The sequence below is a fragment of the Apostichopus japonicus genome, chromosome 15, assembly GCF_037975245.1.
Source record: "Apostichopus japonicus isolate 1M-3 chromosome 15, ASM3797524v1, whole genome shotgun sequence".
Taxonomy (NCBI): domain Eukaryota; kingdom Metazoa; phylum Echinodermata; class Holothuroidea; order Aspidochirotida; family Stichopodidae; genus Apostichopus; species Apostichopus japonicus.
Window position 1 is genome coordinate 13,928,910 of NC_092575.1, and position 12,004 is coordinate 13,940,913.

The following is a 12,004-nucleotide window of genomic DNA, read 5'->3' on the forward strand; positions in this document are numbered from 1 at the left end:
AACATATTAACACACACACTAATACGGTAATGGATGAACTGTATATCGTCTTAAGTTACGCTGGATATGGTGTTTTTGTTTTCAGCATATCAAAATAAAAAGTTTGATATTTGGAACATATGGCGTAAAATTCAAACGCCTGACTGTTCATTACAAAGTTGAATCGAGCAGTTACGCTCGAGACTTTTGTATTATTTTTCGACACTTTTTTATATTTTGGACATGCTCATATAGTCTTTCGACACTCTTATATTATTTTGAACATGCTCTCATTATTTTTGGACATACTCATATTGGTTTCGACATGTTTATATAAATTTGGACATGCTTATATTTTTTTGGATATTTTGCAACAGATGGCGTGAATACAGATGCCAAAATGTTCACTAAAAAGTTGAAGTTAGCAGTTACATTCGACATGTTCATATAATTTTTCGACACTCTCATATTATTTTGGGCATGATCATATTATTTTTGGACATACTTATATTAGTTTCGATATGTTTATATAAATTTGGACATGCTTATATTTTTTTGGACATGCTTATATTTTTTTGGACATGCTTATATTTTTTTGGACATGCTTATATTTTTTTGGACATGCTTATATTTTTTTGGACATGCTTATATAGTTTTGGACATTTTTGATACATTTGGCATTCCGTAAACTCCGGCGGGAAATCGACAGGGTGTTCGCGGGAAATTTTACAATGTTTTCCACCCTTCCCCCCACCCTCTGCCTACCCCGCCACAATGCACAAATTCAATATATCTGTGACCCATTGTTGTACTTGTAATTGCGTAGGCCTAGCCCTACTACCGTACACTTCTGTAGTAATCGCTTCCTAACAACCGACTTTCCTAACCTTGGCCTAGCTGGTGAAAGCCTTGTAGTCTAACACTCCATATGATCGCTAACTTCAATACACAATGCCAATATTAAGTAGGCCTAGTAACATTAGGCTTATAACTGCCATACAATGCCTGCGCTATTACAGTAGGGGCTACGCAATTAACGAAGAAATATTTGCTTCAAATATCTCTGTAACACTTACCGATGAGCTGAAAGAGAAACAAAAATCTGATTAAAACTTCATGCAAACGCGCAATTCGTCTTTTTCAATGCAACGATCGTCAAAACTAAGCAAATACAACCAAATTCTTGACATACGCGTTACGAAAAAACGATACTGGCAGCGCTATTTTGAGAATGTACTTCCGCATCAAAAGTGGTGGCGCTCTTTCGGAATTATAATCTGAGCTATATAACTCTGATTTTCGGCTTATATTTTGAGGCAACAACACAGGTTACGTTTAAACGTTAACCGTTCGGTTAATAGAAACGGTTAACCGGTTAGTGAATTAACCGGAATGACACAGCCCTACATACAACATCTCCTCGTTTACTAGTTTGGTCGTTCAAATCAATCTAAAATAACTCTTACTTTCTGTTCAATGTTTCCATTCTTTGTTCAGCAATATCAGATGCACGATAAGTATGATAGCGTATTTTTGATACTATAGCTCTAATTGCTTCTCATCTTAATTCTGCTGCTGTTGATGAGATTCAGTGACGACCAATTGCATGGGTTCGTTGCATATGAAGCGAACCGCGGATGGCGGGGGAAATTACCGTGTTTAGGGTCCTTCGCTTCGAACTCATAAGTTATCAATGAGGAGGCAAGAGTGTTCTTGCGTTGAAACAACGGCTGACTTTTATTACAAACTCTACACAATAATATGAAAATATACAAATGAAGAATAAGTCATGACACATGACAGTATAAAATGGCTTTGTATGATAAATGGCTTAAGGGTCTCTTTACTCTTATTTAAACTCTTATTAAAACTATTCTTACTCGGGGAAAAACCTATACTTGAAACTACGACATATTCACTGAACCTATGCTCAAACTGAGTAATATTCATACGACATGAATACAAATACAATTAAAGACTCAATAATAGTATCCTGCAATACGACATAGCACCCGTACAATACAGTATAAAAATGTATAAAGCGTATAAAGAATAATGTAAAATGAACATTATGAAATAATCTGCATAAATAATAATAAACGTTTGCCAACAGGCGAGGAATTTTGACACCTTCTTAATGGCCAGCCTAGGGCAACTAATGCCGCTGCAACTCATTATAGGCCTTTCACCGTACTGTTCCTAGACAGCAGGAATTTACACCTCCTGAACCCACAAACTCTCAAGAGACTTGGCACTCCATAGCTATCCATTAAGGCTAAGATTAGAAGGACAAGCTCTTGAGACAACTCTGTAGTGATCAACAGTAAACAATATGTTCAAAATACAAAATACGTACACTCTTTACACTGCGAGTAGTACAATAAAATACAGGTACAGTAAAATAATAATACAACTCAACTGTCAATACACTACAATACACTTAACTGTTAACTCTCTGGATATAAACTCAACCTAACCGTTACTGTCACTCTACAGTATACTAAAACTCTGGTACACAATACTATTAGCACCCATGTGCTTAACGATACACAACCACTGATCCACACAGTGTACACAACGCACGCTATAAACTCATAGGACCAAGGTCCAAATACAACCTAACATACGTACTCTGTACGGTCAAGTACAACCTAGCCAGAGGGGCAACAATTTCAACTACGATTCAATTAAACAACAATAAGGGTACGTAGTACGTATAAAAACAATATGTGTTACTTAATCTCTTACTATACTGGGATCAGCTCGCTCGCGGATAACATGACGAAGAAGACTCTACGCTCGCGGTACAGGAAGCTCGCGTACATCGAGACTCATCAACGCTAACTCTAGCCAGCTCGCTATATACTAATAGTAGGTCCGCCATCTTCGTAACCAGCGACTTCGAGCCAGAAGTCAAACCATCCAACAACCTGAGGCATCCTGCCTCTGAGAAGGGTGACATCTCCTTCCTGACTCCAGATAATAAAGATATGGGTATTCTCTGGGCTATTGACGACCCAAGATTAAGTAAAATATGACCAATTATGAACGGGATCACGAGGCGATGCCCCGGAGCTCTGCAGGGACGATGTTCGCCATACAACAACGTATCCAGAACTGAAGAAACACGTGTATACAACTAACGCTAACAAACTGACTATTACGAACTATTACGTAATACATGCAAATACTAAACGGGTGTACACAACAAAATTTCACTTCACTACACATATTTCACCAGTCTACACACAGATTTGGTTTTACATTGAAGCTTAAACTGTTGCACAAAGTAACGTAATCAATTTACGTAACCAATTCGCCGGTGCCTTCCAATCATAACTCCTTGAACCCCCATTGTGATCATATAATTGTCCCCCTGGGGGAAAATATTTACACATTGGTAATTACTTAAAATCTGTTCATTTTGTCAATAGGGACCCAAGTATTGACAGATAGGTATTGAAATGAAGTTTTAATTTTTATAATTTTTTTTTTATAATTGAGCTAATTAGATATGTAAATATGCAAATGAGGTTATGATACAAACAATGTACTTTTTTTGCCCATTTGAAATTATTTTGATGAAATCTGCTGGACTTTTGATAGTTTGATGAGTTCAAGACATGTTATTTTATAAGAAAAATATAATTTGATGTTTGAATGTGAGGAATATGACTGATTTTCCCCCCTCCAAACAAACAAATGTATTCTGTAATACATTGGTAGCCACGCGTAACGGTAAGTCTATATATACCAATTGCGCTACATACACAATACATAGTAGATACAGTGAACAACTATGCGGCTTACCGTATCAGAATTTCAGAATTTCATCGTCAGAATCTTCTTCTCCAAAGGCTTGATGGTCAAATTGCCCATAAAAAGAAGGTCTAACGGCTCTTAGAAGTATTTAGCCATGATAATATGTGGTAAATAGTTACCGTTTCATTTACGTGAGTGATTGCATTGACCCTAACGACGCTACCGGTGTGAAGTTAGATACTTATTCCCCGTTCCTCGTTCGATATTCGCGAATGAGTAACTGAGCTGCCTATTCGGTTACGTATTCGACAATTGTATCGACGTAACACCTGTGGCAAGACAAAAGCTTTCTTACAAGATGTTCAACATTTGGTCGTGGAAAGAGGTTTATCTATGGCCCATTGGTCATATGAACTCCAATGACTATGTAGAAGGGTACCATAATGCATCTTGCCATGTCCAAATAGTTCTTGACCAACTAAAATGACCAGTACTTCATCAGTTCTTAAATTAATGTAAAAAAATTACTTTAGGCCCTAATCAAGACTAGCACGCCTTGGACCACCTTACCAATGGGTCATATGAGTTCTTAACACATTGTAGAAGGATACCATAATGCGTCTTGCCCGGTCCAAAGAGTGCTTGACCAATTAAAATGACCATTAAATCGACATTTTTTTTAAAATAAATGTAACGGGAACTGAAATAAAAACATTTGGGCCCTAATCAAGACCAGCACGCCTTGGACCGCCCAACCAAATGTACCGTATAGTGATGTATGTATAGTGATCTTCCCGCAAGCAGGAACTCGCGAAAGAAGCCATGGAGGCTTATAGACTCCAGAGCCGTATATAGAGAGAGTTTGGCCAACCATGTAACCGATTTGGATTGGTCGAGAGGGAAAACGCCCACACAGGGTGGTAAAATAGGTCCACTTGAAAACTTTATAGCAGACGACACGCATACTCACAGTGTATAGACTATCGTTTGTGTACACGAAAAAAGTACGAAATTATGAAAGAAATGGTGCTGGGGATGCTGCGATCGGTCAGAACATGGATATTGTTGTTTGATTATCCGACTGACCATAAAAGAAGAGGAATTTTTTGGAAGTAGAAAGAACAAGATGGAGATCTAATGAAAAAAAAGTCTGTGTAGCCTAGGCCCAGTATTACTAGCCATAGGCCCTAGTGTAATACGAGTAATGTACAAGCAATGCGGGAATTTTACGTTCAGACTGGTTTCTGTAATTACATGCATGGCTATTCTCTCTCGTTTTACGATCCACAAATTCGATTTCATTATGCCAGCTCTCCTAATCATAGGCATGGCAGTTTCAGTCGCACATACAGTTATCCTAATTCCTAGTTATTGTATGCCTAGGCTATGCCTAGCCTAAAAAAGTATCACTTTTAGTTTAATGTAAAAGGGTGGGCTAGCCTCTAGGCATCACGTAAAGCCCTAATCCTTAGTTAAGCCCAAAGCATAAGTTAAGCCTGGGCTTAGTTAGACCTGGACCATTCTTGCTATTACTACAACTGTTATAGCACATTACATAATATGGCACAGTATAAGGCCCAATTAAACTAGGTCTAAGGAAAACAAAGTAGCCTAGGCCTAAACTAGTTAGGCTAGGTCTATACTCATTGGCAACTTATGGGTTGTGTGCACATACAGGCCTAATTATATAGACCCTTTTAGTATGCCATAAACAAGTGCCCAAATGGTTAAATGATCTTGGTTTGTGTTAATTGTCAGCATTGGCCTAGCCTTTTTAGGCTAACATGAATTCAGCCTAATTTTTTCTTCTTCAAAAGTATAGCCTAGGCCTTGGTTTAATTTGGATGCAGTCAACTATCATTTATCAAAGTTGCATCAGTACCTCCTTATTCCCTTAATTGACACCCACATTGACGATTGAAGTTAAAAAAATCTTTTTAAATTATCTTTAGACAGTAAATTTTAACTCCCTGAATTTCAGGCCTTTTTTAACAAATCAAAGGTGACATGTGCTCTGAAGAAAAACTCCTAACATATTAAGCCACAGTTAGCAGACTGTGATAATGACAAACCTGGTGAGTGACTACTAGACTGAAATCCAGTTCCTGCAACCACAGCAATAAAGTCTTTGTTTTAATCAATGCACTTGTGTGTTTGAAACTTTCAAATGGACACTCAATGGCAGTTGGTTAAGATATAAGGTTTTACCTTCATCATGGAGAGTTGAAGGGAATCTGCCTCATCATCTGAATAATGGACTCAAGGATAGCAACAAATCATGATTGGATAATGATTTTGAGCAAGTAAATATCTGGCAATTAAAGTTTGTATTATTTTTTTACATATTATTTAAGCTGTTTAGCTCACACACAAGCAAATGATCAAGTGACAACAACCGATGCAGTATATTTAAAGGTATTGAAGACTTGCCCTAAACCGCATGCTGCGCTCTGAAAAAGTTTACTTTCCGTTGCTTGCAAGTGAAGTTTTTTTTGTGTCGCTACAAAATGCAGACAGTAATGAAACCTGATACCTTGTTATCTTTTATCTAGACCTGAGATGTCCACGCTGCTATGTGCACTGTGTTGTGGGTATTGACTGTGATGTTTGTATTGACTGTACACTAATGTCTATTTACAGATGGTAGCAAGCTGTATGTGTATTTTCTGGGATCAATGGTGGTCTCTAACACTTCTGTTACACCGCATTCGAAACTAGGTCAGATAACCGGCATGAGACGTTTCTTTGTGCGGGAGTCTCCACACCCTTTAAGGAGAAGTATTTATATCCCATTAATAGAGAAAGAATTATGTTTCAATTGGTAGCATGCAACTTAAAATTTTGCAAACATTAGATACAATCAAACAATAACAAGGTTCATTTACAAGGTAATCTACTGCCCTTTATTTCACATTAGTCTGTCACATCAGAAGGTCACAGCTTTCAATAATTATACAAACAAATTCCCTTGATGGGTGCTTGGTTAGATTCCTGCAATTTTCAAGTTTATCAATGTAATAAGTTCTGAATGTGGCAATGTGGAGAAGCTTTGGGATAATCTGTGGATAAGACTGCCAGACTATCAACAAGATTCCACATCCATGCAACTCCAACTGCTTCCTTCACCTCCTTGCAGATGTACCACATGTCCAAAAAAAAGTCAGCATTGGTTAATGTAATTAAACTCTGGCTTCCTCCTGAGCTGGCAAATACACATGAATTGTCAAGTACAGAGGTCAGTGTGAAACCACTGAAAGATCTTCTCAGCTTTCAAGAAAACAAGGACTTGAAGCCAAATTGACAGAGGCCACACTGATACCATTCCACTCTCATAAGATGAAGGTATCACACACACTTCATTTTGCTTCTGCGATGCAGTGCCTGGTAGACTGTGAGGGTCACCCAATGGATGTTTTAACAACTGCCTGGTTTATAGAGCTCTGCAACAGATAATTCATCCTAATGTCTAGTCATCATCCTGTCATGGCCTTGAGCAAGTTGAACCCACTTCAACACAAAGCAGCTATTGAATTCTTGTCTAGGTACTGTCAAATCCACATCACCATCATTGCTGGTTCCAGCTACGCTGACCATGATAAAAGAGTACAATGAGGGTTTTTTAATTCACCCAACAGAGCTTGCATTCCAGTACCTTTGGGCAGCTGAAAAGATATTCAGAAATTGTTATATATGAGTGTGTTTGTATGCATGCATATGTGTGATTTTCTTGCTTTACAGAACAGCTCCATTTTGATAAGCTATGTAACGTGGAAACCTGCCAATCATATGTTTGAAATAGGACAGGCTGAAACGATTCTTAAATGAAAAGCTTAACGACTTCTTGCATTTTTATACATCACTGTTCAGGTAAGGCCAGTAAGGGCAGTATGAAGAATAAGTAACAATTAATAATTATCATTATGGCCATTTGCTGTCTGCATAATAACAAACTGAATGATGTCATCAGCCCTGTGCTCAGTTGACAACACTGACAAGTAGGCACACTATGTCAGTGTGATCCATAAAACCTTATTAAGGACATGACCGTATAGTAAATATGTTAATGGAAAATACATAAGCTACAACATACACCAGTATTCGGTTGTTGCAGGGTTTTTTTTTCTCGACAGACCCATTCAATCTGTTGCACCTACTATAGCATAGTACTACATTCCTGAGAAATTAACACCACAATATCAGTCTTAGGTTTGCCCACAGACTCCCAACTATTGCTAACTCCTACACTCAAGAATATAGTTTAGTTTAGTAGAAAAAAGACCAGGAGAGACATTCAAGTCCCCATTAAGGACCCTAAGGCTATATGAGAGGAATAAAACCGCGGGACATCAAATGTCATACCCAATTACAATGCTTAATGTACTCATCAAAAGTATTATTAAACCCATTCACACTACTTGCAATTCAACCTTCTCAGGCAAACCATTCCATCCATTCACAACCCTTGCATAAGTTGTATTAGACTTTAGAGAAAAAGTTATGCCGAATATTAATCCTACTATGTAACATCTGGAGTTTAATACAATGACCCCTGGTACAACTACTTTTTGGCAAACCTGAAAAGATCAGTGAAGCATAAATTGTCATTTTATGTGTAGGCCTACTTTATTTAATTGAAGGATCTATTAATGTAGGCCTGATGCTATAGTTGTGCGTCTGTAATCTAGCCTAGCCAGGACTGTGATGTGTGCTTTTCGTTTGTATGACTAAAGTAGGACTAGTAGTATGAGGCGTAAAATAAAACAAGTGTAATGACAGGTTTTCAGCTAGTTTTCTATGCATTTCAGGTGTGAAGATAAACGTAAATGTCATTAACTAACGCATACTCTAATTCATTACCTGATATCCATTTTGTTCCTCGTATGCCTGTCAAAATCTGACATTCTGAGTCGCTTCGTTTGTTCGCAACGAGCACAGTGTGCAAAGCTGCTATATATTGTGTGTGGTGTTTTTCGTGTTTCGCGCAACTGGTAACGACAACTGGACCTATTTTGATGCCCATGGTTTGCGTGTGACGTCACAAATCGCCAGTTGGCCAAACTCTCTCTATATACGGCTCTGATAGACTCGCAAGCTGACCGTAGCCAATCTCTCGGCACACATCCATTTAACGTCCATGTCGGGAAGTTGTTATTGAACAACACCCTTGCCAGACGACACACATTGCTGTCGGCGGGGAATCGAACCGGGCATCTCATGACTGGGAGACGCCGGCGTTAACCACTAGGCTATACACTCCACCGAATAGCATACAAATAGCATACAAAGTTTCCGCCGAATAGCATACAAAGTTTCCTTCCCATTCCGGAGAAACACACGCGCACTCTTTTTTTTTTCTTTTTCTTTTTTTGGGGGGGGGGACCTTAGCGCAACTACATTTTCAGAATGAAGTGATTTCTGTAGACTGGCAACGAACTGAAAACGTTTTTGTTTAATTATTCGTTCATAGAACTTAATTTTATTTCTTTTATTCATTTCACCCGTCAACCCTTCACATATTTACAGATTTAAAAAACAGAGAAGTGTTCTTGCCTCTCTTCTTGAAAGTGGTTTTGAACGTTGTAACCCCCTTCGTAGATTCTGAAAGATTCCACTGCTACATTCTAGAGCTGACCATGGAGCTATAAACAGCCAATCAGTCATCTCGGGTCAAGCGGAGCTAAACTGACTTTAATAGTTTATTTAGCAAAGTAGTCTTCAAGTGAAATAGGTCTACCCAGACATATATTTTATGCCGAAATCCCTTTCTGATTTATTTATGATCTCCATTAGCCATAGCTGATAATGAACCATCCAAGTTACCCTATAGTGCCATTCTATGCATTTTGATTTTATCGTGTTCCCATGCATGTGCTTGTTCTTTCTCTTGGCGATTTTTCAATAGAAAGTTTCTATTGGAGTGTAGAAGGCAGATCCACCATAAGAAGTCTCACTGGGTTTATTCCAACTAAACATAGACCAGAGTTAGTGTGATTTTTTAGTTGATTTCCTTTCATTCAGCTCTACCTAAATATTAATTATAACTTCCATAATCTAGCCAGGGACGTCGCTAGAGGGGGGTGTGGGGTGTCTCACCCCCCCCCCCCAATCTTGGTAAAACTGACGATAGTTGGAAAATTTTAGTGCGACAGTCGGAAATTCCTTCTCTAATTTTTCCGACTGGCGCACTTTAATTTTCATATATTCTTGTAGTGACCTAAAATTTTCGGTCAAAATTGACCTTGAATCAGTCATATTTACTACGATTTCCTTGTCACAATGAGAAATTGTATCTCGCGATCTTTATACTCCACTATACAAAACTTCGTATGATTTTGAATACTCTAAAAAAAATGCCTAATAGAACTACTGTACAGCATATACAATTAAAACGCTCAATGCTAATCTACGGAAGCTTAAAAATGCCATCAACATAAGAAAAACTTTGCCCCATAAGGTGAAATTTTTCTGTAAATTGTTTAGATAACAAGATAAAATGTTATCAAAAAACAGAAAAATGTTGCATTGCTTACTTGCTTTTAATGAGTAATTGAACAATTTTGTGAAAAATGTTTCATTGAAAACTAATCATATCTCGTCAATTAGTCATTTTTTGCTGCAAAATGTTCAATTGTTCACTTCATTCCATATGAGCAATTGAAAAATTTTCTGAGAAATGTTTAATTGACAACTTATCTTATCTCGTCAATTGGACATTTTTGGCAAAATGTTCAATTGTTCACTTCATTCCAATTGAGCAATTGGAAATAATTTCTGCAAAATGTTTAATTGACAACTTATCGTATATCGTCAACTCAACATTTTTCTGCAAAATGTTTAATTGTTCACATCATTCCAAATGCTCAGTTGGAATGAAGTGAAATTTTTTTTTTATTCATGTGAGTGATAAATAGCCCCACCCCCACCCCCAAGAAAATAATATTAAGTGCGCTAGGAAAAAGCACTGTATTTTGGGGTAATTCACTATGTCGTCGAATATAGTTTGTGGAAAAAAAGTTTCCCCTTTGTAACATTAACATAGCTTTTTTAGTCAGTAGTCTATGTAGCTTATCAAGCAGATAACTTGTACTCAGTTGCTTACTCTCTTAACCAGAGTGATTAATAAGTTTGTGAAGTGAGGGCCAGTGGTACAAATGTACCGAGAAAAGTTTGGAACAAAAGTGCAGTCGCGAAAGATAGGGTATTCGACTGACACTGACCGTATCGTTGACGAGTATAGTGCGGGGGGGGGGGGGGGGTACAAGGCAGCAGTCGGAATTTTCTGGCTCCAAAACCCATCCAGTTGGAATTTCAGCCACTAAACCCCCAAATCATCAGGCCTTAGCTACGTCCCTGAATCTAGCTATACAAATTTTACACAATACACAAAACACATTCAATCCATTAGCAAAAGTGCTAGATTTAAGGTAAATTTCGCGTTTGTTAATTTAAGTCAAAATTACACTTTCTAATCACTTACAATTGTATTTAATGTATTAATTCTTCGGTAAATATAAATTAGGCTATATGCTGAGTCAATTATGGGAGTATAGAAGTCAAGAGATATGTTACATGCTTAATATCCACCCCCCCCCCTCCCCATTTATTCTCTGATTGGATTGAAATGTACTTGCAGAAGAGAAATTTTCATGCCAAATTACTTTAATCTGGTAGAATTGATACACTTTTACCAATCTATGGGCAAAGATGTTCCATACACTATTACTCAATACTTCATAAGATAAATTTGAAGGAGCGGAACAAAGGACCATGCGTTCTGATTGTAATTGAATGCAGCGACGTAGCCAGGAATTTGAAAGGGGGGAGCACTTTTTGCGATTGATATGGATTTTCAAAGTTGTAGGCACGACTATCTGAGCGGAGCGCCACCATCGGTTGGCGCGGAGCGTACAAGAAAATTTTTGGTTTTACAAACCCCCCAGATGGCAGGAAACAGCCCTTCCCGAATGTTCATTCTGGTTCCCTGGCCTCTTGCTAACTTGAGAAACCTCATTCAAAATCACTTTTAAACCCAAAAAACAAACGAGTTAAAAAAGTACGTAATTCAATAATACATAATGTATTAAAATTAGCAAGGTACACAAGGGCGGCGGAAGCACCTTTAATCTGGGGGGGGGGGGGCACCGAAGTCAAAGGGCACTTTGCAGAAATTCGATTGGACTGTTGCAGCCTGATATTTAGTACCCTTTATAAATCTTATTGTATTATCTTATTTGCGTATACACATCACTCCATCAACGCCCCC

At 37.9% G+C, this 12,004-nt stretch overlaps 1 protein-coding gene across 8 annotated transcripts in view; it reads right to left on the reverse strand.

The window, feature by feature from the left end:
* The window catches only part of LOC139980626 (uncharacterized), a 96,912-nt gene extending 84,908 nt beyond the window's left edge, over nt 1-12,004 (reverse strand). For 2 of the 8 annotated variants that reach the window (XR_011797600.1, XR_011797601.1), the window contains exons 1-2: nt 8,599-12,004; nt 3,790-7,403 (exon numbers count right to left, since the gene is read on the reverse strand). The gene's annotated coding sequence lies outside the window, so the exon portion shown is untranslated. Of the gene's footprint in view, nt 1-1,055; nt 1,597-3,789; nt 7,404-8,598 lie in introns of those variants that run through there. The other 6 variants (XR_011797602.1, XR_011797603.1, XM_071992413.1 and 3 more) reach the window with 5 other exon arrangements.